We start from the raw sequence: 25525 nt of genomic DNA on the forward strand, positions 1-25525 counted from the left end.
CTCTACTGCAGCCAGAAACAGGAGTTTTAACAATTTAAGTGGGGTGAATTGAACCCTGGCATTGAATTTCTCTTGGATACCATGGCACCTAAACACTTAAAGGAAGAGGACTGAGTAAGCACCAGAGTGCATCCAGCAATGATGAAATGACCTCTGGAACATTCTAGCAAAACTCAGATTGGGGCCAGTCAGAAGCAACTCTGGACAGAATTGTCAGCTGCTTGGATTTTCCAGCTTCCACTCACCTGGAGTGGAGTGTAACCTGGCCAAGTTCCTCTCTGTTATAACACAGGAAAAAAAATTACCTTGGTGATTGGATAGGGTGGGTGTTTTCTACTCCAAAACGAACTGTGAAAACACAGTTTCATGGAGTCTTCCTATTTCTAAAACCAAACAGGGAGAGTGTGGGGAAAGTGTGTTCTCACCAACTCCTCCACTTCTCCCCCCAGGGGAGACAAGGTGATGTTGCTCCAGAGCAGCCCAATCTAGGGGAAAGGAAGTTTGAGCCTGAGTGGGAGCCAGAGTTATGGTGCCAGCAGTACCCTGCATGGTAAGTGTCTCTATTGCTGAAGAGTACACCGAAGAGCAAACCTATAGAAACATTCCTGAGGCCTGTGCTTCACAGGATATACGTATTTCCACATTCCTTCAACCCTTCTCCACTTTCCCCAAAACTCAACCTCCCCCCCTTCCTTCATTTGCAGGAGTTGGATTTGTCCCCTACTTCATAGAAGAACTCGAAGCTCCTTAACTTGTCCTCCCAAAGATGTTCTGGTAGTTTGTATTGTTGTGACACGGATGCTCATGTCCCACTCCCCAGCCCCCAGATGGAACACACCTCCCTGTCCAGGGGCTTTGAACGTGGCCAAGGGACCTGCTTTGACTAAAGGAATGTGGGCAGAAATGATGGCACAAGTCCAAGAAGAGGCTTTGAGAGTCACTGGGAAATCTTGCTCCACCTTTTTGCTCCTGCCATCTGCACAAGAAGCACAGGCCAGGTATCTGTTGCTCCTTGGAATCAGGGACATGTGGAGCAGACTCAAAACTGAGCCTGACTGAGCTTCGCCAAGCCACAGACTCACAAATGAGAAATAAATATCTACTGGTATAAGCCGCTGAGATTTTGGAGCTGTTACACTGAGTGTCCCAGAAAAGCCTGACTAATACAGAGACCAATTTACATATGCCACTACTCATTCCATTGCTGTTTGTTTCTGTTGCAATGAAGAATGATCTGTTCTCATATCTAACACCCATCCTTCCACCTGACTTTGCATCTCATCTTCTCAGAAACCTTAATGATCAAGGTTTCTTTCTCTTGTATCCTCTTAACTAGACCCCTATCATCTTTTAAAGCATGATCAGCCCATTCTGGCTTTCATTAGGACATAGAAAGGTGAGAACTGAAGATAAAGAGAAAATCTTAAAGGCAGGCAGAGAAAGAGGACATACTATATACAGAAGACCAGGGATGAGAATAACAGCAGACTTGTCTGCAGAAACTATGCAAGCCAGAAGACAATGGAGTCACATCTTTAAAGTACTAAAAAGGGGGGAAGAAAAGATTAACCCAGAATTCCATTACCAGGGAAAAATGTCTTTAAAAGGCAAAAGATTTATACGATCTGAAGAGAAACCAGAGTATGAAAAATGTCTTTAAGTAAAGATTTTTTTCAGACAAGCAAAAAATTACAGAATTTATTACCAGCAGACTAGCACTGCAAGAAATGGTAGAAGAAATTCTTGAGGCAGAAGGTATATGAAACCGGTCAGAATCTTGGATCCACATAAAGAAATGAAAAGTGCTGGGCATGGCAAGACAAAGATAAATACAAAGTTTATTTTTTCTTACATCCAACTGCTCTAAAGATATCTGACTGTCTAAAGCAAAGATAGTCATGATGTACAGTGTGTTCATATCATATGTGAGAGTGAGAAGTATAACAAGAGCAAAAGCAATGTGAGGGTGAATTGGAATTATAGTATTTTAAGAACCTTAAACTACCTGTGAGTCCACATACATTATTTGAAGGTGGAGTGTGGTCACATAAAGATCTATATTGTAAATTCCAGGTAACAATTATTTTTTTAAAGGTGTATAGGCATGACCAATTCTCACATTAAGAAAAAACAAACATCAACCCCACACCATCCTCCAACTACCATCTGATTCATCTTCTCTCCTTTCACCCTATGTCTCTCAGGAGTGTTGTCTACACCTGCTGTTTCCATCTGCTAAGCTTCTCTCGACTCCTCAGCGAATTGCAACCTGGCTTTCACGTCTACTGTCCCACTCAGGCAGCTTTGCCGAAGTCACCAGTGACCTCAACATCACTATATCCAAAAAGACAATTTTCACACCTGCCTTCAGACCACGGGCGGCCTTTTGCCATGTGGCCACCGCATCCTTCCTGAACACTGCCTCTCTTGGCTCTCGTGACATGCACTCCCCTGGTCTTACTCCTGCTCTCTGGAGGCATCTGCTTTGTTCACCTTGCATGCTCGTTTCTCCTCTATTTGACCATGAGGTGTTTGGATTCCTCAAAAGTCATTTCTAGGCCCGCTTTATTTCATGCTTAACACTTTCTCCCTAAGCAAACCCATTTGTACCCACATTTTTGTTGTTTCCTTTAGCCAGAAGACTACAACATTATACCTATCCTGGATCTCTCCTCTGAGCTTCAGTCCGTATTCTGAACTCCTGTGGGCATCTCAAAGGCAACTCACATCTCAACCTCTCCACAAAAGGGTCACCATTCCTTCCCTTAAGCGGATCTTCTTGGAGGATTATCTGTCTCAGAAGATGGCACTCCCACCATCACCACTGCCATCATTCACTGACTTTGAAAAATGTTTATTGAGCACTTACTTTGTGTAAGAGACTGGAGATATGACGAGCAATGGACAAGGTTCCGGTTGTCAGGATGGGGTTCATGCTCCAGTGGAGGCGACAGACATTAAGCAAGCAAAGAAACAAACAGCACATAATTTCAGGAAAGGGGACATACCATAAACAAGGAGCCTGGGTGAGGAGAGACTCATGGGTGGGGTCAGGGGGTCAGCCCGAGGCATCAGGGAAGCCTTCTAGAGGTGACACTGAGCAGGTACTTGGATGACAGGATGGAGCATGCAAAGGGCCAGGAGGAGGAGGTGAGGGCAGAGCAATTGCAAAGTCAACCAGAAACCTAGGGATTATTCTTCACTCTCGGCTCTGAAAACTCTCGTCACTCTGCCCCTCGGGTTCCAGCCCCAGGCCAGAGCACCGCATCTGCACCTTCGGCTGTGGCCCCAGCTGCCTCCTTGGCCTCCCTGCTTGCGTCCCTCTCTCCCTCCCGCGCAGCCTGCACACGGCCACCCAGGCATCTTTTCAAAAGGCAAATTGAATCACGGTGTTCCGCATCCTTCCTTCCCACTTTTCCGCTGTGCTGGCTTCAGAACAGAAGGCAAGATCTTGTTTTCCTCCCTTTGAACATGGGCTGGTCCTTGTGAGAGGCTCAGTGGAAAGAATGTGGCAGAAATGATGCTTCACGTCTTCAGATTGTAGACAAGATGAGGTGATGCCATTTTCACTGTTTCTGGGACACATGTCCCCAGAATCCGCCCATGCGGGTGTGGAGAGGCACACGTGTGGGTGTCCTGACTGGCAGCCCCAGGCCCCAGCCTCCCAGGCCCCACACCTGATACAGTGGAGGCGAGCAGCCCCAAATTGCAGATTCATGTGCAAAATGATTATCATCGATTTAAATCACTAATGTTGGGAGGGTTTGTTTCACAGTGAAATGGAAACAGAATAGCTACTCATCAGTTAAATATATCTATAACCTGGCCTTCTTCCACCAAATGCAAACCCGATCCCCTGGCTCTTCCAGCCACACACGCAGCTTACAGATTCTGACCCGCCCCTGCCCAGGCCGTCCTGCTACCAGCTCACCACGTGCAACCCCACAAGTGTCCTTCCCTGACTCGGATCTGACTTGCACGTGGTTACTCATAGTGTACTGTACCTGCTCAGTGAGCCAATAAGCCTAACTCGGTTGCCTGCAGCCGTGTTTCTGGGGGCCTTGGGCTTGGGGCTTGACACGGTAGTGCACAAAATGGTTAGTATAGGGGTGAGTGCTCTCTGCCCGAGTTCCTTTCCAGCCACATCTGCAGCCCTACTTCTTCTGACTTCCTCTGTTGGGATTTGGAGGCGGACGACAGGGCTGGATCAGAAGTGTCCTCCGAAGAGTGCTCCGGCCGCTTCAGTCCTCGTGGAATGAGATGTGGGGAGAACAGATAAACCTGGGCCCGGCTAATGGACTGCCTTTTCCAGGAGCCCTTTTGGGCTACTGGGACCCTCCACATGTAGCTGGGAGGGAAATTGGAGCCAGAGCTAATTCAAGGGGGCATCGTGTGCTTCCTTTGGACTCAGACGTGACAAAGATACGGGGCTGGTTCAGACGGATGAAAATATAAATGATGGGCAGCCCCTTGGGCTAATGGTGGGGGAGCGGTGGGAGGTGGGGAGTGGCCATTTGTACGTTGCTATGGTTGTGAAAGTGGCTGCAGGTTGGGGAGGGAAAAACATCTAGCCATTGATTTGGAAATTTGAAGCCCACATAAAATGTGACCCTGCAATCTGACCTGGAGTGTTCTAACTCCCACAAATGGAAAGCACCAGGGGGTTCTGACACTGGAGAAGGGCATTTAGTACAGGATGTGCAGGGCCCAGCTGGAAACTGCTGGAGTCTCTGTCAGCAGGGGCCACGGGGTGGATCGGGGCACATCCAAGGTCCTGGAGGTCGGCCCCTTTGGTAGGACTGGGGCGGCCCACAGGTGCCGCTGGTCAGGGAGTCAGTCGGCAGGGTGCTGAGGAGTTCTGAAAACAAGAAGCCCTCAGCCTGCAGGTGGGTTGGAATGGCCAGGGTAGAGTGTGCGCGGATTCTCGGCCAACAAGGGGAGTGGGGAGCAAACGAAAATATTCCAGGTTGGGGGAGAGGCAGAGAAATACCCCTATAAGAAGAAAGGAGAATAACCCAAGTTCAGGTAGGGAAAAGATCTTTATTGTCGATCACAATTACTTGGCTGATAATCTGGGGGGGAAGGGTTCACTGGGCAAGAAGAAAATTCGATTCTGTGCCGGTCCCGCGCCTCTGTTCTGACAGCCAGGGCCTGGCGTCTCCTCTGGTTGGCTCGCACCTACCTGGGAGGGCCAGCCCTGTCCCGGGCCTTCTGTGACGGTGCAGGTGGATGGCCGTGGAGGGGCGCAGTCCTGGCTCCTCCGGCAGCTGGGGCCTTCCGTTGCGCTCTGCAGCTTGGACACGACCCCCTCTACGCCACATCATGGATTTCTGGACCTGGGGTTCTCCATCTGTGACTTCCCTTTCAATGCTGGAATGTTGTTTGTTGTGCTTTTTGTTTGTTTGGGGTGGTAGCTATTTTTAGTCTTGACCTGCGTGGAGAGGGACCGAAGGCGAGGAGGCCAGGCCTGCTGCACTGCCTGCCAGCGTCGCTGCTTTTCATCCTCACAACCCAAGACACGCAAGACAAAGCGAAACCACAGAGAACCCCAGGCCCACCCGGCTCTGGCTGCAGCCTGAGCTGGAGAGTGGCGTGGAGTTTGGATTTTATCCTTCCCTGTGTGCTGATCTGCAAAGCAAGGCTACTTTGTGTGCAAGCATACCAATTGCCTTGCCCTTGGTAATGGCGAAAGAGAAGGTGTGGAAAAACAGGGATGTTCCAACGGCGGGGCACGGTGGACGGGGTCCTGGCTGTGGTGGAGAGTTCATAGGCGCCACAGCCAGGGTAAGCCGGGGAGTTGCCCAGCAGGCCTCGCAGGCCTCCTGCAAACCTAGAAGCTCCTGTCCTGGGCGCGGCAGAGGAAGGGCTGCAGGAACAGAGGGGGCCCTTCCAGAGGGGCCAGGCTCGGGCCCCAGCAAGGCTTACGTGACTGTGGGACCTCTTCGTCACCAAGAACTTGGGAGATGAGTGTGGGTCAGGAGCAAAAAACATCTATTCACCTCCGATTTATATTTCCTTGCCCTTTGCAATTTTGCCTCTTTCTTACGGAAGTAGTAAGAACACTGAACATTGGAGAAGGGAAAAGAGTTATCAGTAATCTTACCACCAAAACAGCATCACCCAGGCAAGCTTGGACGTTTTGGTGTATTTCTTTCTAGGCTCTGGGTCAGCATCTGGCTATTTTACAGTTTTGCACATGTTTTCTTATGCTCATTTTCCCACTGAAGAGACCGTGTGCTGTGCTGTCAGGATGAAAGCCCTTTGGGGTCCTGGGGCAGGGCCAGGCCGGGGAGGGCATCTCGAGAGCCCAGGGCGGGAGCTGTGCTTGTTGCTGAGGACATGGCCTTGGCCGGGTGGCTCCTCTCTGCTCGGAGTCACACAAGCCCCGGAGCCCAGGTGTTAGTTATGATCCCGTTTGCAGACAGAAAGGCTGAAGCTCCTCCAGGCCAAGCAGCAACACCCCAGCAAGCAGAAAAGATCAGAAGCATTCTGACTTGAGGTCTGTGAGCTGACCCCGCTGCTCTGTGGTTCTGGGGCACTTCCCGTTCGCTCTCTCCTCGAGGCTCCGTGCGAGAGGGCAGCTCTGGGAGACGGCTCCCAAGGCGGTCTGTCCTCTGGGCTGGTGTGTCCCTGCACCTGGCGCTCACGCGGGAGAGCAGCCTCACGGGGTTCGGGGCCATTGAGCTTACTTATCCCTCACCTCCGGGTCCAGTACCTCCCCTTGGCCTTCCTGTTCCTAGCCCAGTTCTGGTGAAGAAGTGTGCTGTCTCGGCTCTGGGGTTCCTTAGCAGGAGGCAGCCCCGAGGTGGCCGTTTACAGGAGGCAGGTAGAGACGGGCCGGCCTGTGTGCACTTCCTAGCAGTGCACTCAGCCTTCTGATCCGTGAAAGGGGCTGGGGCCCGGGGAAGCCCCCCTAAACATCGGCTCTGACAACGACTACTTGTTTATGGTCAGTACCAGCTGAAGTTTCCTTTTCAGTGCCAACCGTCAGTTAAGAAGTACCATAAAGATGTCTGTGGCTCAGTCTAGAAAATCACTCTGAGGAAGGGTGGGGAGGGAGGGACGGGGTGCCCGGACATGGCTTTGTCCTGCCTGTCTTGTCTGAAGAGTGAATAATCACGAGGCTCTTTTTGGGGGAGCATGTCTCTTCTGTTAGATGTCCTCTACACCTCTGCCCTCCTAGTCCCATGGAATAGGTATAATTTTAAGGGTGGGGGACGGGGCCAGATGTTTGGAAACGCTGCCCCTGTCCGAGCTAGCAGGGGCAGGAGATAGGCTCCGATTCACATTGCTGGGTCGTCTGAGCCCCCTTCTGTGGGGTGTCAGATATGGGATGTGTTCCCCATGCTGGAGTTCAGATGGCGTGGTGGGACCACACAGACCCGAAACTGGCGGCCAGGACAGACTCGTGGTGTCTCCCTCTGTGCTTGGTATTTGAGATCCTGGGGCCACCCCCATAAAAAGCTCCTGCGCAGAACCTGAGTTTGTCCCGTCGCCACCTGGTGGCGTCCCCACGGCTGCTGCAGGAGGAGCCACCACCGCAGGGGCCAGCTGGTGTGGGGTGGGGGGGGCGCTGCGTCCATGTTCCCAGTGGCCAAGGCTGCACGTAGCAGCTCCCGCGAGCACACCAGGTGCACGGCCAGCCCCTCTCCGTTTTCCTCTGTCTCTCTCCCTCTCTGTGTCTGTCCGTCTCGCCCGGCAGCGGGCCCGTCTTTTCAGCAAGGGTTGGCAGGGAGGCCCTGTTGAGGCAGGAGGCCCCCCAGGCCAGCTGTCCCCTTGGAGTCTACGCCCCAAGGTGGTTTCCTCCTCCCTGATCTGTGCCAGGTTTATGGACTTGCAGGGGGCACAGCCTGCGCTCTCGCCTCTGCGGGCAGGGGCAGAGTCCTTCTGGTAATCCCGGTCGACAGGCTGACATTTGGTTGTAAATTGGATCTAACCAACTGCAAATGGAAAGCAGGATTTTGGTTTATTTATAGTGATCCTGTCAGTACACTCAGCACAATGGATGTTAGTGTAAAAATAAAAGATAAATGGGACACCGTTGAAGTTAGCCTGGCTGTTCCCTGGTCTGCTGAAACCTGCCTGGGAAAACGTCCTGGAGACTGGACCCCACCCAGAAGGGCCCCGAGCGGGCAGCCGAAATAGCTGTGCATTGGTGGGATTGTTTTGTTTTGTTCTGAACTTTTCTACTTTCTGAAAATCCTGTCCCAGGAAATACCAAACGGGAAGAGAGCAGGCGAAGGGAAATTCCTTCTGTCACTTCAACAAGGAGGTTCTTTTCTTAGTGGACTGCAGGTTTTAGAGTGGTTTTAGGTCTACAGAAAAATCCAGTGGCAAGCCCAGTCCTCATCTCCGTCCTGCCCCCACGTCAGTTTTCGGGGTCACGACATCGTGCATCCTCGCAGCACGCTTGGTACCACATGGACACATCGTGGTCGGGTAAAGCCCATAGTTCCCATGAGGGTCACTGTGGTGGGGGACATTCTGCACATCTTGTCGAATGTGCGACGTCACGTACGAACCATCACAGGATCACACAGGATGGTCTAACTGCCCCCAGAATCCCCTACGGGGAGGAAATGTGAAAGCAACTTTTAAGGGAACAGAGCTGTCCTCACTTTTAGAGCTTCGTAGATTCCCAAGGAACGGGAGAGCCACCAGGGGCTGGAACGTGGCTCCGGGAGGAGTGAGGGTCACATGGGTGTGCGTATGCATATGTAATGTTAGCGCGTACACATATTTTATATTAAAACAGAACGGCATGGCCATGGGGAGTGTGAGTTGCCCACTGAGTAGGGCTATACCTCCCTTCTGGATTTAGGAGGGTATTTTGGGGTGATTCTGTGCACACGTTGCCCCACGAGGCCAGCCCTGAGCTGGTGTGCACCTAATCGGGGGTCTGGCAGGAGGCAGCTTTACCTCCGTGGCGTGTTCTTGCTGACAGGTCTGGGGTTGACATGTCCTCCCTCCCGTGGGCCGGCACTGCCTGAGCCAGAACCACTAGCAGCCTTTGCCTCTGGGATCCAGAGATAAGAAAGCTCTCTTGCCTTCTGGAGGTTCAGGTGGAGTGAGTGGGGGGCCAGGTCAAGTGCCCCGGCCGGACAAGGCATATTCTCAGGTCCGCATGGCAGTGGCCGACTGACCTGGCCACTTGCTGCTTCGCACGTGTCGTCCGGGGTAGGTGGGGAGCCTCGCCTGGCGCTGGCCTCTTCCTAAGCTAGACCCTCCCAGCTCCCACTTCTAAAGTCGAGGCTCCCTGAAGGTATTTGTGAAGAACGGACACCTTGTCACGTCTGCATGCGCTGGACTTATTTGCTCTAATTCTCATGTTTCTGCTCCACGAGGTGGGCGCGCTCAGATTCCTGGGTGCTGATGACATTCCTGTCCCAGCCAGGGTCGGGGAGCGTCTGCTTCATTTTCAAGAAGCCCGCTTTGCCTCAAAGACCTCCCTTTGCAATTTTTCCTGCTAGCACGCCCTGGCTTTGGCGTCAGATAAGATGAAAAAGGACCAATTTATAATTCATTCCTAAGAACGTGAAGACAGGGCATTGCTGGGCGTCTCTAGACCGCTGTGGCTCGCTGCTGGCCAGTCCATTGAAATCCAGCATCAGGAACGCGGGGTCTTTGTGGGAATGGCTTTTTGTCCGCCAGAATCGTTCCAGATATATTAAAAGTAGGTTAACTTACTATGCTTCCTGCATTTATTCTTCCAGCTGAAATTTCCCTGACTTTTTTTTTTTCTTTTCATTTTATTAGGTTAATAAAACTCGGTTTTCGAGCATTTCGCTGCCCCAGGAGGGCAGTGGGCCCCCTGTCCAATTCATCAACTGCCTAATGAGCAGCCCCGGAGGTCCCGGCCCGCCCATTCCAGAAGCTCTCTCTGCCTTGTAAAGGTGAGGCCCACGGGCTGCACTGTGTATTTTGTCTGTTGGTTTCCCAAATTCTCCTGCCAGCTTGACTGTCACTTTTTGGGATTTATATGAGGCAGCGCCACTGCGGGCAGCTCCCCTCTGCAGGGGAACCCCTCCTTTGCCTACTCTTCACGCACACCACACACTCTGTGCCATAAAATAACGTTCTGCAATAAAATGAAGTAGAAATGTGTCGATGTTAGCGTTTTAGAACATTCCAGCACCAGGGCTGTGGGAAATACCTTCATTTGCATTAAGGAGGGAAGCTCGTGAGAGTAGGGGATAAAACTGTGTAAAAAAAAAAAAGGCTTTAGTAAGAAGAAATAGTCTGGGACTTAAGTAAATGGGTGACAAATAGAAGGAGTGTGTTTATGCCCACGTGTACAGTCTCCACGCTGTTTTTACACATGCAGTCCTCCTGCCCCTGGTTTATTGTCTGTGTTTCAGAGAAAGACCAGTAGAAGAGGAAGTGGGTGCTGCTTGCGTTCTGACCAGGGTCTGGACTCTGTCCCCTTCTAGAACATTCTTCGTCTTTCTCCCCCTGCAGACTCTCATGCCTTCACCAGCTTGTCAGGACTCTGCCGGATCCGGGCCTGGGACCGCATCAGTCCCGATGTGCTGGGAGAGCTGGAATCTGAGCACACGAGCTCGGGGACACAGGTCAGCTCGGCAGCCTGGGGAATGGAGACACAGCCGTGAGAGGTGCCAGGGTGGGGCGGCCCTGGGTTGTGGGGTCCTTGGGCCAGAGGCCCCAGAACGCACTCACAGCAGCCCAGCCTTGTCGGCGTCTGCAGTGTCCCAGCTCCTCTTCTCTGGTTCGAGCTTCCAGTAAACGCATGGCCTTTAACTGCACTCTCGAGGGCATGCTCGATGGCTAATAAATTACTCCGTATGCCCTGTAACTTTCTTCCCTTCTTCCCAGCCGCCCACCTTGAGCCCAGAGGAGAGGGGGCACAGAGGGGAGGTGATGCTTGTCATGCCTGCAGTACAAGGGAAAGTGGAAAAGCTGTCTTGGACCATCTTACCCCGACCTGGCCCTGATGCCCGCTCACAGACCTCATCCAAACAATGGGCTGGGATCTGGGGACTTCTTGTAACACCTGGTACGTGGGCAGTGGTGAGGCAGTCTGTCCCTCTTCTGCGTGCTCTGTGCCCTTGTGGGGGAGCCATCTGGAAGGTCTCTGAGGTCAGGGGGAGCACCTGCACAGAGACAGGCATCAGCCAGCGCCTCTGCTCTTCGACACAGGGGAGACACGATGGCGTGGCTCTCAGCAGTGACATCAAGAGTGTCCATGTGCGCCCCAGCTGTGTGCATCCTGGTTCCTACTGGCCGTGAGCTGGTGGCTCAAAGTCCACACACGGGCGGCCACAGCTGCTGTTCTGACGGGGCTTGGAGAGAGTGGGCCTGGCTCACGCCCACCCCTTGAAGCGCCTCAACCGGGACTGGCCCTTCTCAGTTTCCCGTTCCCTCTCCAGGCACCTAGAGCAGGGCTCCAGCGCAGGATTTCCTGGGGTGGGGGTGGGGGGGCGGTTGCTGGGCCCTCGCTGGGCACTCGCTCATCTCCTGAAATACACTTTGAAGGGCTTTTGTTTTGCTTTGTTTTCCCTACTTGACACCCTTGAATGAAGCAGGCTGTTTGCCTTCCTGCAGAAGGACTGACTGTTACCCTGTGCCCAGCGTGCGGAGGTAGCATATACATGGTTGTCAGCATGGGTTTCTTCTTGTCTTAACTGCCCCCAAAATGTGGCAGCGTTTGCCCCTTCTCTGTACTTAATCCGCACTGCAGTTCCCCGCCCCCCTCGGACCAGCCCACCTCGACTGCTCAGACTGAAAGGAGCATTCATGCTTGGGCCATCTGCTTGTTTAAACTCACCCCGGGTGAGTCCATGTTAAATGCAACAGAATGGAGAAAAATGTAATTCTCTGTCGGCTTTTGATCAAAGAGGGGACTTTAAAAAAAATTCAAGATGGATTTCCAAAGGACAATGTTGTACACATTGCTTGTGTTTTTGAGCTGTAGTGTTTAGTTGATTTGGGGGAAAAAAATCTCTTCCCCCCCCTCTTTGATCCCAGGGAGAAAACACTCACACAAACACATCTCGGCACCACAAACATTGCGAGAGGGGCCCTTTCCTTTACCCTCCCCGGCTGGAGGGTGGGAGGGCACTGCCTTCTCATTTATCAACAACACAGGGGAATTTGGAATACGACTCACTGCAGCACCGCAACAAACCCTCTCCTCCTTCTGTGGGAACTCAAGGCGAAGTCACTGCTGCCTGGGGCCCACTCAGGACCCAGGATGCTCGCCCCGTGTCCAGAAACACACGTCCCGGCTCACCCCTCCATCCCCATCGCCAGCGACCATTAAGAGGACATTTCTTCCTCACTCCTTCAGCCTTGAGCAAATGCAAACAAAAAGCGCTTAAAATGGTTAACATTTCCTGTCACTGAAGGCATTCGCGAGGGGTGGGGGTCGCTGAGTTTTAAGTGTATTTTCATAGGAAAACTCATTTCAGATCTGCGGCAGGAACTCGGACAACTTGAGCAGAGTCTTGGGGTCTGCAGTGAGCCCGAGCGCTCAGTCAGCCGGTGGTCCTCTCCCTTACATGGGTGCAGGAGAACAAGTACCCAGATCCACACTTAGGCCCACTGGGGGCCCGGCTCCGTCTCACAGGGGAAAATAAAATAGGCCCTTTCCCGGCACCCTCCTGTTTACTCTTTTTCTTTTCCTTTATTGGAGGAAAAAAAACCCCAGATTTGGCAATTTATTTTGTTGTGTTTCCTCTATTGATTGTTTAGCTAGTGCTTTTGCCAACTTCCTGGATGTTCGTTTCTGGTTCTGCACGAAAGAGCCACATTTCCTTTTGGAACCGGGACCGGGAGAGAGACTGCAGCAGGCACTGGAAATCGTGAGTACTGCCCGGTCTTCCTCCAGCGACGCTCCGACCCTGTCTGTCCGTCCGTCCATGCATCCTGCCTCCAGTGTCTTTCTCTGCCAGTTAACCTTCTGTGGGGCTCCTCCACGAACCCCTCGGTCCACCCGCAGCACCACGCTGACTTTTAGGAAAGGACCCTCTACCATGCGTGTACAGACATCGATGGGAAGGGGAGGGGGAGTGTGCTTACCATCGGCAGTGACTCCAGTTTTCATTTTAAGGCTCTGAGAGATGGAGAAAGTCAACAGAAGCAGGCTGGTTTATTTCAGGGTGAACAGTGAGTCCCTCCTGAATTTACCTAATAAAATGAATTTTTAAATTTTCATTTTCTCATTCCATTCCAGCAGAAAATGAGTTTGCCTTTATAATGTCCAGATCTTTCGAACTCGACTGAGTAAGAAATTAAGTTACAAAATGTAAATACATTGGTCATACCCACACGCGCACACACACACACATATATATATATATATGTGAAATGAATATATGTATGAAATGAAGTAATTTCTGACTGTAATGCAATAGCAAGCCTGACTTTAGGCTCCTAGGACACTTAAAAAAATTTTATGATGTGTAATAAAGAAAAATAAGGTTCAGTAAAAATGTTTCTCTTTAAAAATGGGTGCATTGTGATACTTCATAAATTTAATTGTATTTTTAATTTAACATAAGTGGTTTATTTTTGAAAATCTTCTGAACATCTTTGTCAAATGTTGGGAGGATAGTAAAAAACAAATGTTAACATTCTAGGCCACAACTGACTTCTTTCTGTGAAACTGTTCTAATGAGTGTGGGCAATTGTACAACAATGCAGTTCTCTCGTGAAAAGAATACCCTGCCTTTAATTACCAAGAGAAAGCAATTAATTCTCAAATTTCAAGGCAAATCCAGTGATCAGTTAGGAGCAGGGAGAAGGAGAAAAGCAAGCTGGTTATTTGCATAAGAAAATCCAGAAATTGACATCGTACAGATGTATGATCTGAACGTGATTGTATTTATAAGGAAAAGTTACATAAACTTCAAAATGATAGTTGTTTTGCTTAAGTACCCAAGAAAAAGGGTTCAGAATAATACTTGGGTTATCCCAGCTCTTGTGTTCATGAAGCCATGTCAGGTTAAAGAACCCCAAGGGCGGGTGTGAGTGTGTGTGAGTGTGAGTGTGTGTGTGTGTGTGTGTGTCCCCAGCCCGGGGAAGTGTGGGGAGGAAAAGGTGGGCGCTGACCTCTGGGAAAATAAACCTTCACCCCAGAAACTCATAACTAATCTAAAAGTCTTAGAAATAAAACATAGCAATGCCCTCACTTTCACCTCCTCCGTTCGGGGGTTGCAGGGTAGGGCGGTGGGCTAGAGCGTTTTTGGAATTGCCGCACAGCAGAGCTGTGCCGAAAGTCTGCTTTTGCCACTTTCCTGTGCGTCTGCCTCGAGTCTCCGGTCCCCGTCCTCCGTGAAGCTGTGGCGCTCTGCGACTCAAACATCTTTTGCAAGCTTCCTATTTGGATTGCTGGAACAGAAAGCTTGGCCTTCTTATGCAGGTTCCCCTGCTGCCCAGTAGATGGCGATGTTACTTCTGGAGTGGTCCCTGGGGTGGGGGTGGGGCAGAGGCTGAGATTCTGCCCGAAATCCGAAATCCGGTCAGGTCCCCCGGCAGGTCCGCCTTCACCTCTCCCCGAGCGGGTCCAGTCAGCGATAAACGTAACAAGTAAAAAGTTTTTGAGCCTCGCGTGAAACGTGCCAAGCTGTGAAAGAGTATATGAAGTATTTAAGCCAATGCTTATTAGCAAAAGCGTCGCCCTCCTGAAACGGTCCGAGACGGCGCCCAGCTAGCCTTCAAAGAAATAGTTCCCGGAAACATTCAAGATAGAGACGGAAGAAGCTTAGCAGCTATTTCAAGATCTGATCTATTGCCTGTTTATGTTTAAGGGGGAAAAATGATACCCTTTCGATAATCATGAAGAGTGTGCCTGCGAGGAAGTTTGCGTCCAAACGGACGAGTAAAACCAGGCAAGTACAGTGAGTGATACATCCGAGTCTCACCTTCTCAAAAAAGGCTTTTCCGTTCGATGTGAGGAATACATGTGGGAATATCCACCTGGACCCTGTGTTTTATTCTGTCAGCACTTGCTGGAATGGTGCTTGCGGAGTCTTAGAGCTTCTCAACCTTCCTCTTCCACGAGTGATCTCAGGGTGGTGGCCACTGAGAGTAAAGTCCCCACTTTATTTCAAGGACAGACAGACATTTTTCTGTCCCCATCTCTCGCTAAAGAGAATCCTCAAATCTGATGAGCACATTTTTCAACCTATGTAATGTTAAAATTAAAATGAAGACAAATTTGGATGATTTCAGTGTTTTGGTTCTTCATGGGACAGACACCACGATTCCTTAATTTGTTTTAGGTAATAATTTGCCACATTGTTTAATTTGAAAAGAAATAGTGTGCACATTGACACTACTTGAAACAAATTGGAGCTCAACACCAACAGGAAGCTTTATCTTTTGTTCCTAAAAATGATGTTATCATTTGTGTTTGAAAAATAAAAAGATGGTAGAGGAATTCATTTGACTCCAAATGTGAAACACTGTTTAAGGACATAGAAATAGGTCCACGTAGCATAGTATAACACCTTTATCGTGTCTGGTAGTGATTAATCATGTACTGATCTTTAAAAATTTAATCAAACGACGTGCTGGCTTTTTTACTTGTATGTATTTACAAACTGTGCAAGTTACTCACCGCTCGCAAGTCTCCGTATTAATACGATGATCGTGCAAGAAACCCAGCTGTTTAAATAAATTCTGTTCTGCTTTAAAGATTTTGCCCTTTGGGGAGAAAGTCATTTAAGTATTGAGTGGCAGTGACCAGCGAACAATAGTTAAAATGAAAATAAATCTTCCTGAAACTTAGTTCTAATTTTCTTGAGCAAGATACTAACCCATAAAAAATAACTATCGTTTATTGAGCCACATTTGTATCAAGTGAAACTTTGTAAATTGATACGGAGAAAATATGGACTTGTATATCCCAAATACTTTGGTCTGCTAACAGAACAGAGAGAGCTATCTGATATGTGCACATTGAAGAAAAGAAAATTAGTGATTCTGGAGAGAGATCCCTTCAGATTTGTGCAGATCCAGGGAGGTGATCATATTAGAATTAACACGAAAAAATTTGTGTCACTTGGCACTTTGGCTTAAGGGATAATTTAATGACATCAGCTACTAATGTTGACTTACATTTCTGCTCTGGCCAACCTTCTTACGATCTTGTTTATTTCCAGAAATCACATTTGTGACCAGCTCTACTAGGCTGTTCAACAGCGAACATTTTCTCATTTAGCTGAAAATATTTCAGGTTTCAACCCAGCAAGGAAAAGCACTTTCAGACTTCATGTATATGAATAAACTTGTTTGGGGCAATATATATATATATTGCTCCTATATATATATATATATATATATATATATATTTAGAAAATGAATTCAACCAGACTATTTGACCAATTTCAGCCTAAAATATTTTTGTTTCCATTTGCCAACCAGGCTGATAGGACCTCAGTTGATACAAGATTATTGCTGCTTCTTTTCTGGGCTGTTATTGTTTTATTTTTTACTTTTTAAATACTTTTTTTATACTTGATTCTTTACTGTTTTATTTTGGTGGAAGGCTAGAAAGTGGACTGGGTACCATCTTTCATGTGGGCTTCCAGAAATGCCGAGGCCTGTTTGCCAGTAATCGCGTCAGGTGGGTAGGAGAGATGGTGCGCTGTTGCAGGGCCTGAGTCCCGAATTTGTAAACTTTCCACTTTTTGTTTTTTGAGAAAGTCACGTTTGATCTCTGCCAGCAGAGGTGGGAGGCATACTTTCTTCCTAACAGCTGAATGCAATCAGAGCTCTTATTTTGTGTTGTGTTTTAGTTAAAAGGTAAAAGAAAAGAGAAAAATATATCCAAACAAACCAGAAGACCCACTTAGCATCCAGTCTTCAGCTGTCGGTGGAGAGAGCCGTCATTCGGGGAATAAAGCCCACGGGACATGATGCGTTTACCTCCTCCTCGTCCCCCCCGGGGACTGCTCTCAGAAGGAGAGGGGGAATCATGGGAATTCCATCCGGGGTTCAGCTAATATGTTTAAGCTGCATGTCAGGAGCAAGAAGGCTGAGGTTTCTTTGTGCAGACACGTGCCAGAAACTCAGATCCCTGCCTGTGTCTCAGAAATGCTCTTGCCCAGCGTCTCTGCTTGGTTTGGACCAGCGAGCCTTGGAGGCCGCCTTTCCCAGTGGCCTTGCGGTTGCTGCCTCTGAACAGGAGGTGTCCAGCAGGAGCTGCACCAGGGCCCCGACATTCCATGCTGACCCTCGCCTGGAGAGGGTCTGGGCACGCAGGTGTCCCTGCAGGCTGCGGCCGGGCTTGCTGGTGATGGGGATGGAGTACATTCACAACGGGAGCTGTCGCTCGTCCACAGAGCAGGAGCCCCCCGGAGCGCCCAGCCCCACGGCATGAGCAGATGCAGCCACAGACCCCGCCTGGACAGGGGCTCAGACAACAATGCCATGCTGCTCTCCCTGATGATCCCAGCGCCCCACCTTCTTGGAGCCCTAACACTGGACGCTCGGTCATTTAGCAAATTCCTGTTTTTTGGTTTGCGAGTTGACTGTCTCCCCTGCCTAGAATCTGAGCATTGGGATTGTTGCACATTTACAACAAGCATGGGTGTTAATCAGATTTGGCCGCATGCCAGGTATTGCCCGGGGTGACTGCAGGCTGCCTCCCAGCAGGTGGACAGCGTAGGGAATGCTGTTGTCCCCACTTGACAGTTGAGGAAACCGAGTCCCAGGGAGGTTGAGTGGAACTCTGTAGGTGGCACAGCTGCTGTGGAGGGGTGGGGGGAACTGTGGCCCCGAATCCAGGCCAGTGGATCACAGACCCCACGTCCTTAACCAGGGTCTCAGGGTGCTCTGTTAAACCAGTTATTTGTTGAGTGAATACATGAGCAGGAGGATTTGAGAGGCAGGGAGGTGGGATGCCTGGAGTAGAAGTTTTCGAGCAGGAGACTGGGGCTCACATGGGGCTCTGCCCTCACCCACTGCTGACGCTTGGTGAATTCCTTAAACTTTCTGAGCCTCAGTTTCCTCCTACGTAAAATGGAGCTAGCAATCTTCCTTTTTCAGGTTGTGAGGATTTGAGATTGTGAATGCAAAATCTGGGCCCATAGAATGTGCTGGATAAAGGAAAACATCACAACTGTCTCTGGACCAGTCCCTGGAGCCCTGAAAAAAATGGGCAGAGGGGCTGCCTGGCATCACATCTTGGCCACCTACCAGCTGGGCATCCTGGGTAAGTCTCTTGAACTTGTTGGATCTTGGTTTTCTCTGCTGTTCCTGCCTCGGAGGCTCATAGAAGGAGGGAGAGCCGGGCCCAGGGCCTTCATGAAGGCGTTTGCACATCCTTGCGGCGCTCCCTTGCTGGTGCCTTGCCACGGGAAGTGTGGCCCATAGACCAACAGTATCGGCAGCCCCTGGGGGTTGGTTAGAAATGCAGAGTCTCAGGCTCCACCTAGACCTCCCAGATCAGACCCGGGGTTTGTGTGCACATCCTGGCCACTGGGGGGGTGCTGCCCCAGAGCACATGGGAGACGGGGGCTACCTGTTCCAGGGAGGGGCAGATGCTGGCTCTCTGGGAGTCCTCTGCCCTCTGCCCTTCCCTTGTCCCTTCCTTGCCCGCCCTGTGCTTCAGGGGCTGAGAGGCTGCCCCGAACAGGCTCCTGCATCCCTGCTTTTAGCTGATCTGACCGTGGGGCACTGGGGGAGGTGGCAGGGTGGAGGAGGGAGGAGCCGCAGTGGATTCGGCAGTGCTGCTGCTTGCAGGGACAGGCCCTCGCCCCCCCCTGCCCCCAGCTCCTCCCATCCTCCAGCCTGGGGTGCAAGCAGCTTCCTGCACCGCTCACCCCTGGCTCCACTCATAGGCTTCTGAGCTTTTCCAACTCCGCAGCAACGTTCCAGGTATTGAATTGGCTCTGTTTTAAGTACTCAGCGAAGTTTTTGTTTTTCTTGGTTGGATCTAGTGACCCACCCAGGTGTCAGTCCCAAGGGGGAGGGGTCCTGAAGTCAGAAGGTTTGGGCAAGGATTGTATATCTCCCACTGACGCGTGCCGTAGCCCCAGACAGGTCACCCTTCCTACACCCCGGGGAGGAACCGGCTCCATGAGGCCCCTCCTCTCCTGCTGCAGCACCCCCTGGGCCCTCGCCCCAGCCTTCCTCCCCTGCAGCAGGTGGAAGGCATACATGCTCGGAGGTCTGCACCCCTGCCTGGGTCCAAGCCCTTTGCTGAGGACTTGTAGCTTCTTCTCCTGGAAGGCGGTGGATGTCCTTGTACCCGGGTCTGGGTTTTGCCATCTGACTTGCTTTGGCCAGTGGGATGTTAGCAAACGTCACGCAGGCGGAAGCTTGGAGAGACATTTACCTGTTTCCAGCTGTGCCCCGGGACCTCTGCTGCCAGCATGAGTGCCTGAGGAAGGACAAGGGACACGCAGAGCCTGGCGTGGACCTCTAGACACGTAAGTCAGCCTGGCCGATGTCAGCAGGGCCACCGCTGGCCGCCCCAGAGGTCACATGAGCTTGCCTGTGGTGGAAGCTGACGTGACATAGTTGTCAGGGCAACGAGCCACTCTCGTGGTCTAACGTGGCCCTTGAGAACAGGGCTGTGCGGCCAGGTGGAAGGAGCCTGGGGTTCTAGCTCAGCCATTTCCAAATGGCTGTCCTGGGGAAAGTCCGTTCGTTTCTCTGGGCCTCGGTTTTGTCTCCTGTGGAGTGGGGATAACAATAGGACCCACCTAATGTGGGGATTGAGGTGATACACGTCAGGCAAACGGAACAGAGTTAGCAGCCAATAACTGTTGCCATTCTTGTGAGCGGGATTAATGACGGTGTTGTGTTCCAAACACCAACAGCCACGGTCCAGCCTCTGCTATCCTCTCTCTGCGCCCTGACACATGCCCTCGAGGGGTCAGCCACGCTTACAGCTTGCCGCTCCTCAAGGGCTCCATGCTGTCTTGTGCCCCAGGGCCTTTGCATATGCTGTTCCTGCCCCTGCAGTGCCGTTCCCCTCTCCAACTAGCAAGTCCCCTCCTTTCTTCAGGACCCCACTTAAGTGCAGTGAAGAGCTCAGGGTAACTATGTGAATATTTCCCTTCTTCCTCCCACACTTTTTGGGCTGTTATATGCGAGAGCATATTCTCCCTTCAGCTCTGGGGTCACCTTGGGTTAGCCCCCTCTCCCATGTGGCAGATGGACCACATGATGAGACTGTCACCGCTGCAGTCTCCCCGAGGTACAAGAAGTCAGGACGTGACATCGTGTTGGAAAACAAGGTCCACGTGGCAAGACAAAGCTCTGCCAAGCCAGCTCTCCAAACCCAAGCCCTCTGTGCTGCTACCGCGCTCCCTCACGTGTTCCGCGGGCAGGCGCTCACGGGCTCCACGGTAATGTGTGGGGCACGTGGGCGCTGGGAACACAAGCGAGGTCATTTCTGTCGTGTCCCGCCGTCCATCGGGAGGGCACACGTGCGCACGCGGGCAACCACAGGCTTTGGGGGGGCATGTCTGACGGGGCGGCGGGCGTCTGAATGGAGATGGGAGGTCAGCCTGCTGTGGGGGCAGAGGAATCCGGGCCTGGGTGACGGAGCCGGTGAGGGGCGCAGAGCCTCCTCGTGGGCCCCTGCGGGCGGTGGGCCGTGAGGGCAGGCGTGGTCTGAGGCCCAGGCCCGGCTCAGAGCACGGAAGTCAGGGCGGGTGACTGCTTTAGCCTCCACACCACCGTCCCACAACCAGCGGGCGGGTCTGGCCACCCCGGTTTCACAGACGCAGGCCCCCCAGCCCTCCTGAGAGGGGATCTCCTCAGCCACAACCCGGGAGGAAACAGCAAGTCCAGGTGTCACATGTATGTCCTGGAAACTGGTTTCACCAAGGACATAAATAAATAGTAAAATAAAACAGACAAATACAACATTTATTTTAGTGAGTAGAGGCAGCCCGCCTTTCTGTGCCCCAAGGAAGACCAAGAACTTGGTGAGCTGGATGGCATCACCATCGATCCTGCCATGGGCGCGGGGTAAAGGCCCTGGCCTGGGCGGGAGAGGTTTCCGTGGAGACTGCCTGTCTACGGCCAGTGTCCCCTCCTGGAAGGTGGGGTCGGGGGCGGCTCCTCCCATTCAGATGGCGCACCGGTCGGGACCGCGGTGGTCGGCAGTGACAGGGCGGCTTGTCTGAGGCCCGGGCGGCTGGAGGCCGGCGGTCTGGGCAGGGGCCCCGCTCCCCTCATCTTCTGGGCTCGGTGCCTGTGGGCTCTCGGGCACGAGGTGCACACCGCACCTGTGAGGCTCGGCTCCGGGCCAGGGAGGGGCGCGCCGTCCCGTCTTTCTGGAAGGGCCGTCTTCGGTGGCTCACCTCCGTTGCTGAGGCTGCTGCTGCGTCACCTGACCACTCTCCACTGCAAAGGAGTCTGGGAAACTGCATATTTTTAGTCGGGTCCACTGCCAAGCCAAATAAAACCAGAATCCTGTCAACAAGGAGGAATGGGTGGGGAGCATATGTGGTCAGGCAGCCAGCAGAGGGCTGAGCGACCGGCCCAGATCACATGTGGCCAGTGCGTGACGCTCTCTCGGTTCGAAGGTGAGGGAGACATTTTTCTTCGCAAAAACCCTTCTGAGGAGATGTTTATCTCTTACCGTTCTGAAGACTTCACCCACAGCCTCATTATGAAGAAAATGAATATGTTCCTACCAGTTGGAAGCGTAAGGGGTTGGGTTTTGGCCAAGACTTTCCCTTAATGTAGGTGGCTTCTTTCTTGTTTCATGGAGAAGGACATGGGGGTCCACTTGGTAGTCGGTGTCAGAGTGGGGTTCAAATGGCAAACCCCTGCTGGCCTCACGGTCCTGGCCGCGGCTGGTGAGGGTGCCACCGGGCCCGGACTCTCCGCAGAATGGGGGTGGGGGTGAGCTGGGGAGGAGGTCCCCCTTCTCGACCATACCCCGGGGGGGTGCCACAGCCTCCCTCGTCCTGCTGTGGTCCTCGCACCCCCTCAGACTCCTGGGTGAGCCGGCGGTTTCTGCCAGTGGGCTCTCTGAGCATAGAGCCTGGCCCTGGGAGCAAACTCTTTCTGCTTCTGGCTGAGAGCCTCCTCCTGACCTGGCTGCACACTCAGGCAGCAGGGATCACACGTGTGCCCAGCTTGTCAAGCCCGGCCTGCACCCAGCGACCCCCTCCTGAGCCCGGTTCCCCATGCAGCACAGAGCAGGATGTCCCTGACGAAGATCCTGTGTCCCCACTCACACGGCATGGACCAGCAGCCCTTCTCACCGTGGCCTTCCCTGGAAATAAGCAGTAAAGGAGATGGGGAAAACACAAGGCAGAAACTACGTCTCAGTGAAGTCGTGGTCCCAAAACAGGACTGTCCGTCAACGGGATCCTATCAGGATAAACAGCCTGCCCTAAAAGCAAAACAAGGAAGCCAGCCCCACCTTAAACTGGAGAATCCTTTTACCCAGTCCTGTAAAGTAGGCAATAAGGGACATGTCTGTTGTCCCGGGGACCCTGCCGTGACACTCAACAAGTTAACTCTTCCGTGTATGGCAATTAGGGTTTGTGTCTTAGGTCCACTTTAAGATTCGGTAAACATTTAATTAACAACCGGTCTCTCTCTTTGGAGTGTTGAAGGGCTTTAGGGCATTCCGGGGAGGAAAAAGTCTTCTCGAGAGACTTGCTCACTGAGGTCTGGTCTTAGTGCGCCTTCCTTTCTGGGAAGAGGCCCCAGAGCCACCGAAATTCATCTTCAGACTGGGAGTGCTATCACAGGCGGTCAGTCCGCGCTGTTAGCTGGCCATGCCCTTTCTCTCTCGCAGAGAGAACTCTCAGATGCGAAACTGCATGGCTGACGCAGATGCCCATCAGGAAGGCGTTCAGCTTCAAGTCTCAAGTAGTCCAACCTGCAGGGACCGAAATGGGCACAGGGTCCCCTTTGTCACGTGACAAGGCAGAGACCCTCGGTGGCCGGAGAGAGACAGCTGCCAGCCTCTGTGCCCTGTCGCTGCTCTACCAGACCTGCTGGCTTCAAACAAAATGCACTTACAATCTTCATCTGCAGGCAGGAGCCCGACATGGGCCGCGCTGGGCTGAATCGAGGTGTCGGCAGGGCTGGTTCCTTCTGGAAACGCTAGGGGTGAATCATTGCTCCTCCCAGCTTCTAGAGACACCTGCGTCCCTTGACGTGGGGCCCCTGCGTCTCCTCACCCAAGCCGGCGATGTGGTGTCTTTTTGCCCTCCTTCCGATCACGTCTGTCCCCCCACTGTCCTCTTCTGCCTCCCTCTTCCTTGTAAGGACCCTGGTGGTTACACTGGGCCACTCAGTCATGCAGAGTGCTCTCCCTATGTTAAGAGCAGCTGGTTAGCAACCCTCGTTCCACCTGCAGCCTTGCTTCCCCCGTGCCATATAAGCCAACATTTCCACAGATTCTGGGGGTTGGGATGTGGATGGTTCGGGGGTGAGGTGGGACATCATTCTTTCCACTACATTGCCATTGCCTGTCCTGTTATGGTCTCAGGATAGCTGCTACATCACCGGCCATCATGTCTGCATTCAAAGGAAGAAGGGAGGAGAAGGGCTGCAGGACTGAGCCAGCTGGGTCTGTGTCTTTTAATCAGGGGAGCAAAGGGCTTCCCAGAAGCATCCCCAAAGATCCTGTTTACGGTGGCCAGGGAGAAGGTGGGTGTGAAGACCCTGGCAAGCGCGTCCATCTGCAGCGCTGTTATGGCCCCTTTCCAAGCTCCTGAATGCACTGCAGCAGGTCGTGGTGGACCCGGGCCCAGGAAGCAGGAAGCGGTGGCTTCCAGGGAGTGTGGCTGACACGGGAGTTCTGGAAGGAAACTTGAGGCTCTGGAATAGTGGGGCAGGTCCCGGGCTTCGGAATGGGCTGTCCTGGTTCCTAGCACCTTCTTGACTCGAGAACGAGAGAGAATGTGTGCACAGCGCCCGCCATGTCCAGTTCCAGGTCGGTGCTCGGGGCAGCGTGACTGCTGCCCAGGCAGGCGTGGGACCTCTGAGCCAAGAGCGACCGAGGGTGGGTCTGGAGGCGCAGGTACTATTTTGGCATCAAGATGGCAGAGGGAGGGGTGTGGCTTCCCCACCAGGGGCTCCCATTTTGCAGGCCATTTGGTCCTATCCCAAGGGGTCATGCACATGTCGAACCGATTAGAGATCGTGTATTCTACCTGGAAATCTGACGCACGGTTCTGTGTTCCCAGGTGCGTTCTGGGACGCTTTGTTGTTGATTTCTCCCCCAAAACACACTGGCTCTGCCCGAACTCATTCAGCTAACCTAGAGGTAGGGAAAGAGATCTCACGGGTGGCGTGGGTCCCTGGTAGAGGCAGGAGCAGCTGGGGACCCACTGGATACCCCCACGCCGATGGCCACATGCACAAACAGCCTGGCGTTCCTCCAGCCCATTCTGGACACCACGCGCTCAAAACCATCTGGGAAAGAAAACAAGTCCATTCAACTTACACTTTTGAACCCTCATTGGCTAGGTGCTGTGCCGGCATCCTGTGGGGGCCACAGAAAGGGACAGGGTGAGAGCCTGCCCTCCGGGGGGAAGGGGGACACACACACACAGCTCCCAAGTGTTGGGTGTCTGCCCTGTGTGGGCGGCAGACCCCCTGATTGCTGCTGGGTGACCCTGGACAGGTGACCTAACCTCTCGCAATCTCGATGATGTGGCCTGTGAGGGCCACAGGGAGGATCTCTGCGTGGAAGGGTGTGGGAGGGTCCACGCCAAGCGCCCTGACCACTAGTGTTTACTCCTCTGCTTGTTATCCTTTTGGACACACACGAGCAGCTCAGATGCTAGCGTCTGGATAAACCCGGCCAGTGGTGCGGGCCCACAGAACAAGAGTGGAACTCGAGTCCGCTGGGGTCGGGCTCTGGGCTCTTGTTCTCAGAACGAGCCTCCCGCGATGTGGTTGAGGGTGGCCTCGGGCTCCATGCTTAACTCCCTCTGCCCCGTCCCACGTCTTCTCCGGGTCATGTGTCTGTCTCCTGATGGAAGCCACGGAAGGGGACTGTGAGGCGTGAGCCCCGGGCCTGGCCGGGAGGGCGGACAGGACAGTGCGGCAAGGGCTGCGGCCACTGGTGCCCTCCATGTGCACCAGCGGTTACTCTGCACACGAGATCGCAGAAAGCCCCGGGAGAACGCAGAGAGGTACTGTCCACCCGCAGCTCCAGTTTGCAGGTGGGGAAACTGAGACACAGCAGCAAAGCCACTGGCTCAGGGCCCCACAGCCAGTGTGGGGAAGGGGTGGTGTTGGAAAGTCAGCCTGAGGCCTGATGTCGGGAGGAGTGAGATCTGTGACCTGGTCCCAGCACCCCGACCCGACCTGTGACCCCTCCTCCCCCCAGTCCTGTCCCAAAGCTTGGAAGGGAGGGTGAAGGGCACGGGGCAGCTTCCCTGCAGCGAGGTGCTTCGGGGCACCTCTGTCATGTTCCTCCAAGCTCCCCCCAGCTCTCTGTCCCCCGGGGGAGGCAAGAACCTGGGAATTCTCTTATCTCTGCTGAGCAGGATGCGTCCTGTGTTGTGTCCCCACCAAGGTTTCCAAGCTCCGTGATGAGCTTGCAGATTTCTGTGGGCGATTGCTC

At 52.7% G+C, this 25525-nt stretch overlaps 1 long non-coding RNA gene across 1 annotated transcript in view; it reads left to right on the top strand.

Moving 5' to 3' along the window:
• Positions 1–19545, top strand: part of LOC115944595 (uncharacterized) — a 129612-nt gene extending 110067 nt beyond the window's left edge. The window contains exons 3-8 of the long non-coding RNA XR_014140758.1: positions 9757–9893; positions 10459–10571; positions 10834–11014; positions 12712–12821; positions 18013–18178; positions 19314–19545. This is a non-coding gene — a long non-coding RNA (uncharacterized LOC115944595). The remainder of the gene's footprint in view (positions 1–9756; positions 9894–10458; positions 10572–10833; positions 11015–12711; positions 12822–18012; positions 18179–19313) is intronic.
• Positions 19546–25525: the final 5980 nt, after the last annotated feature.

This window comes from Leptonychotes weddellii, chromosome 16, assembly GCF_054177405.1.
Source record: "Leptonychotes weddellii isolate Sample4059 chromosome 16, ASM5417740v2, whole genome shotgun sequence".
NCBI classification, from domain to species: domain Eukaryota; kingdom Metazoa; phylum Chordata; class Mammalia; order Carnivora; family Phocidae; genus Leptonychotes; species Leptonychotes weddellii.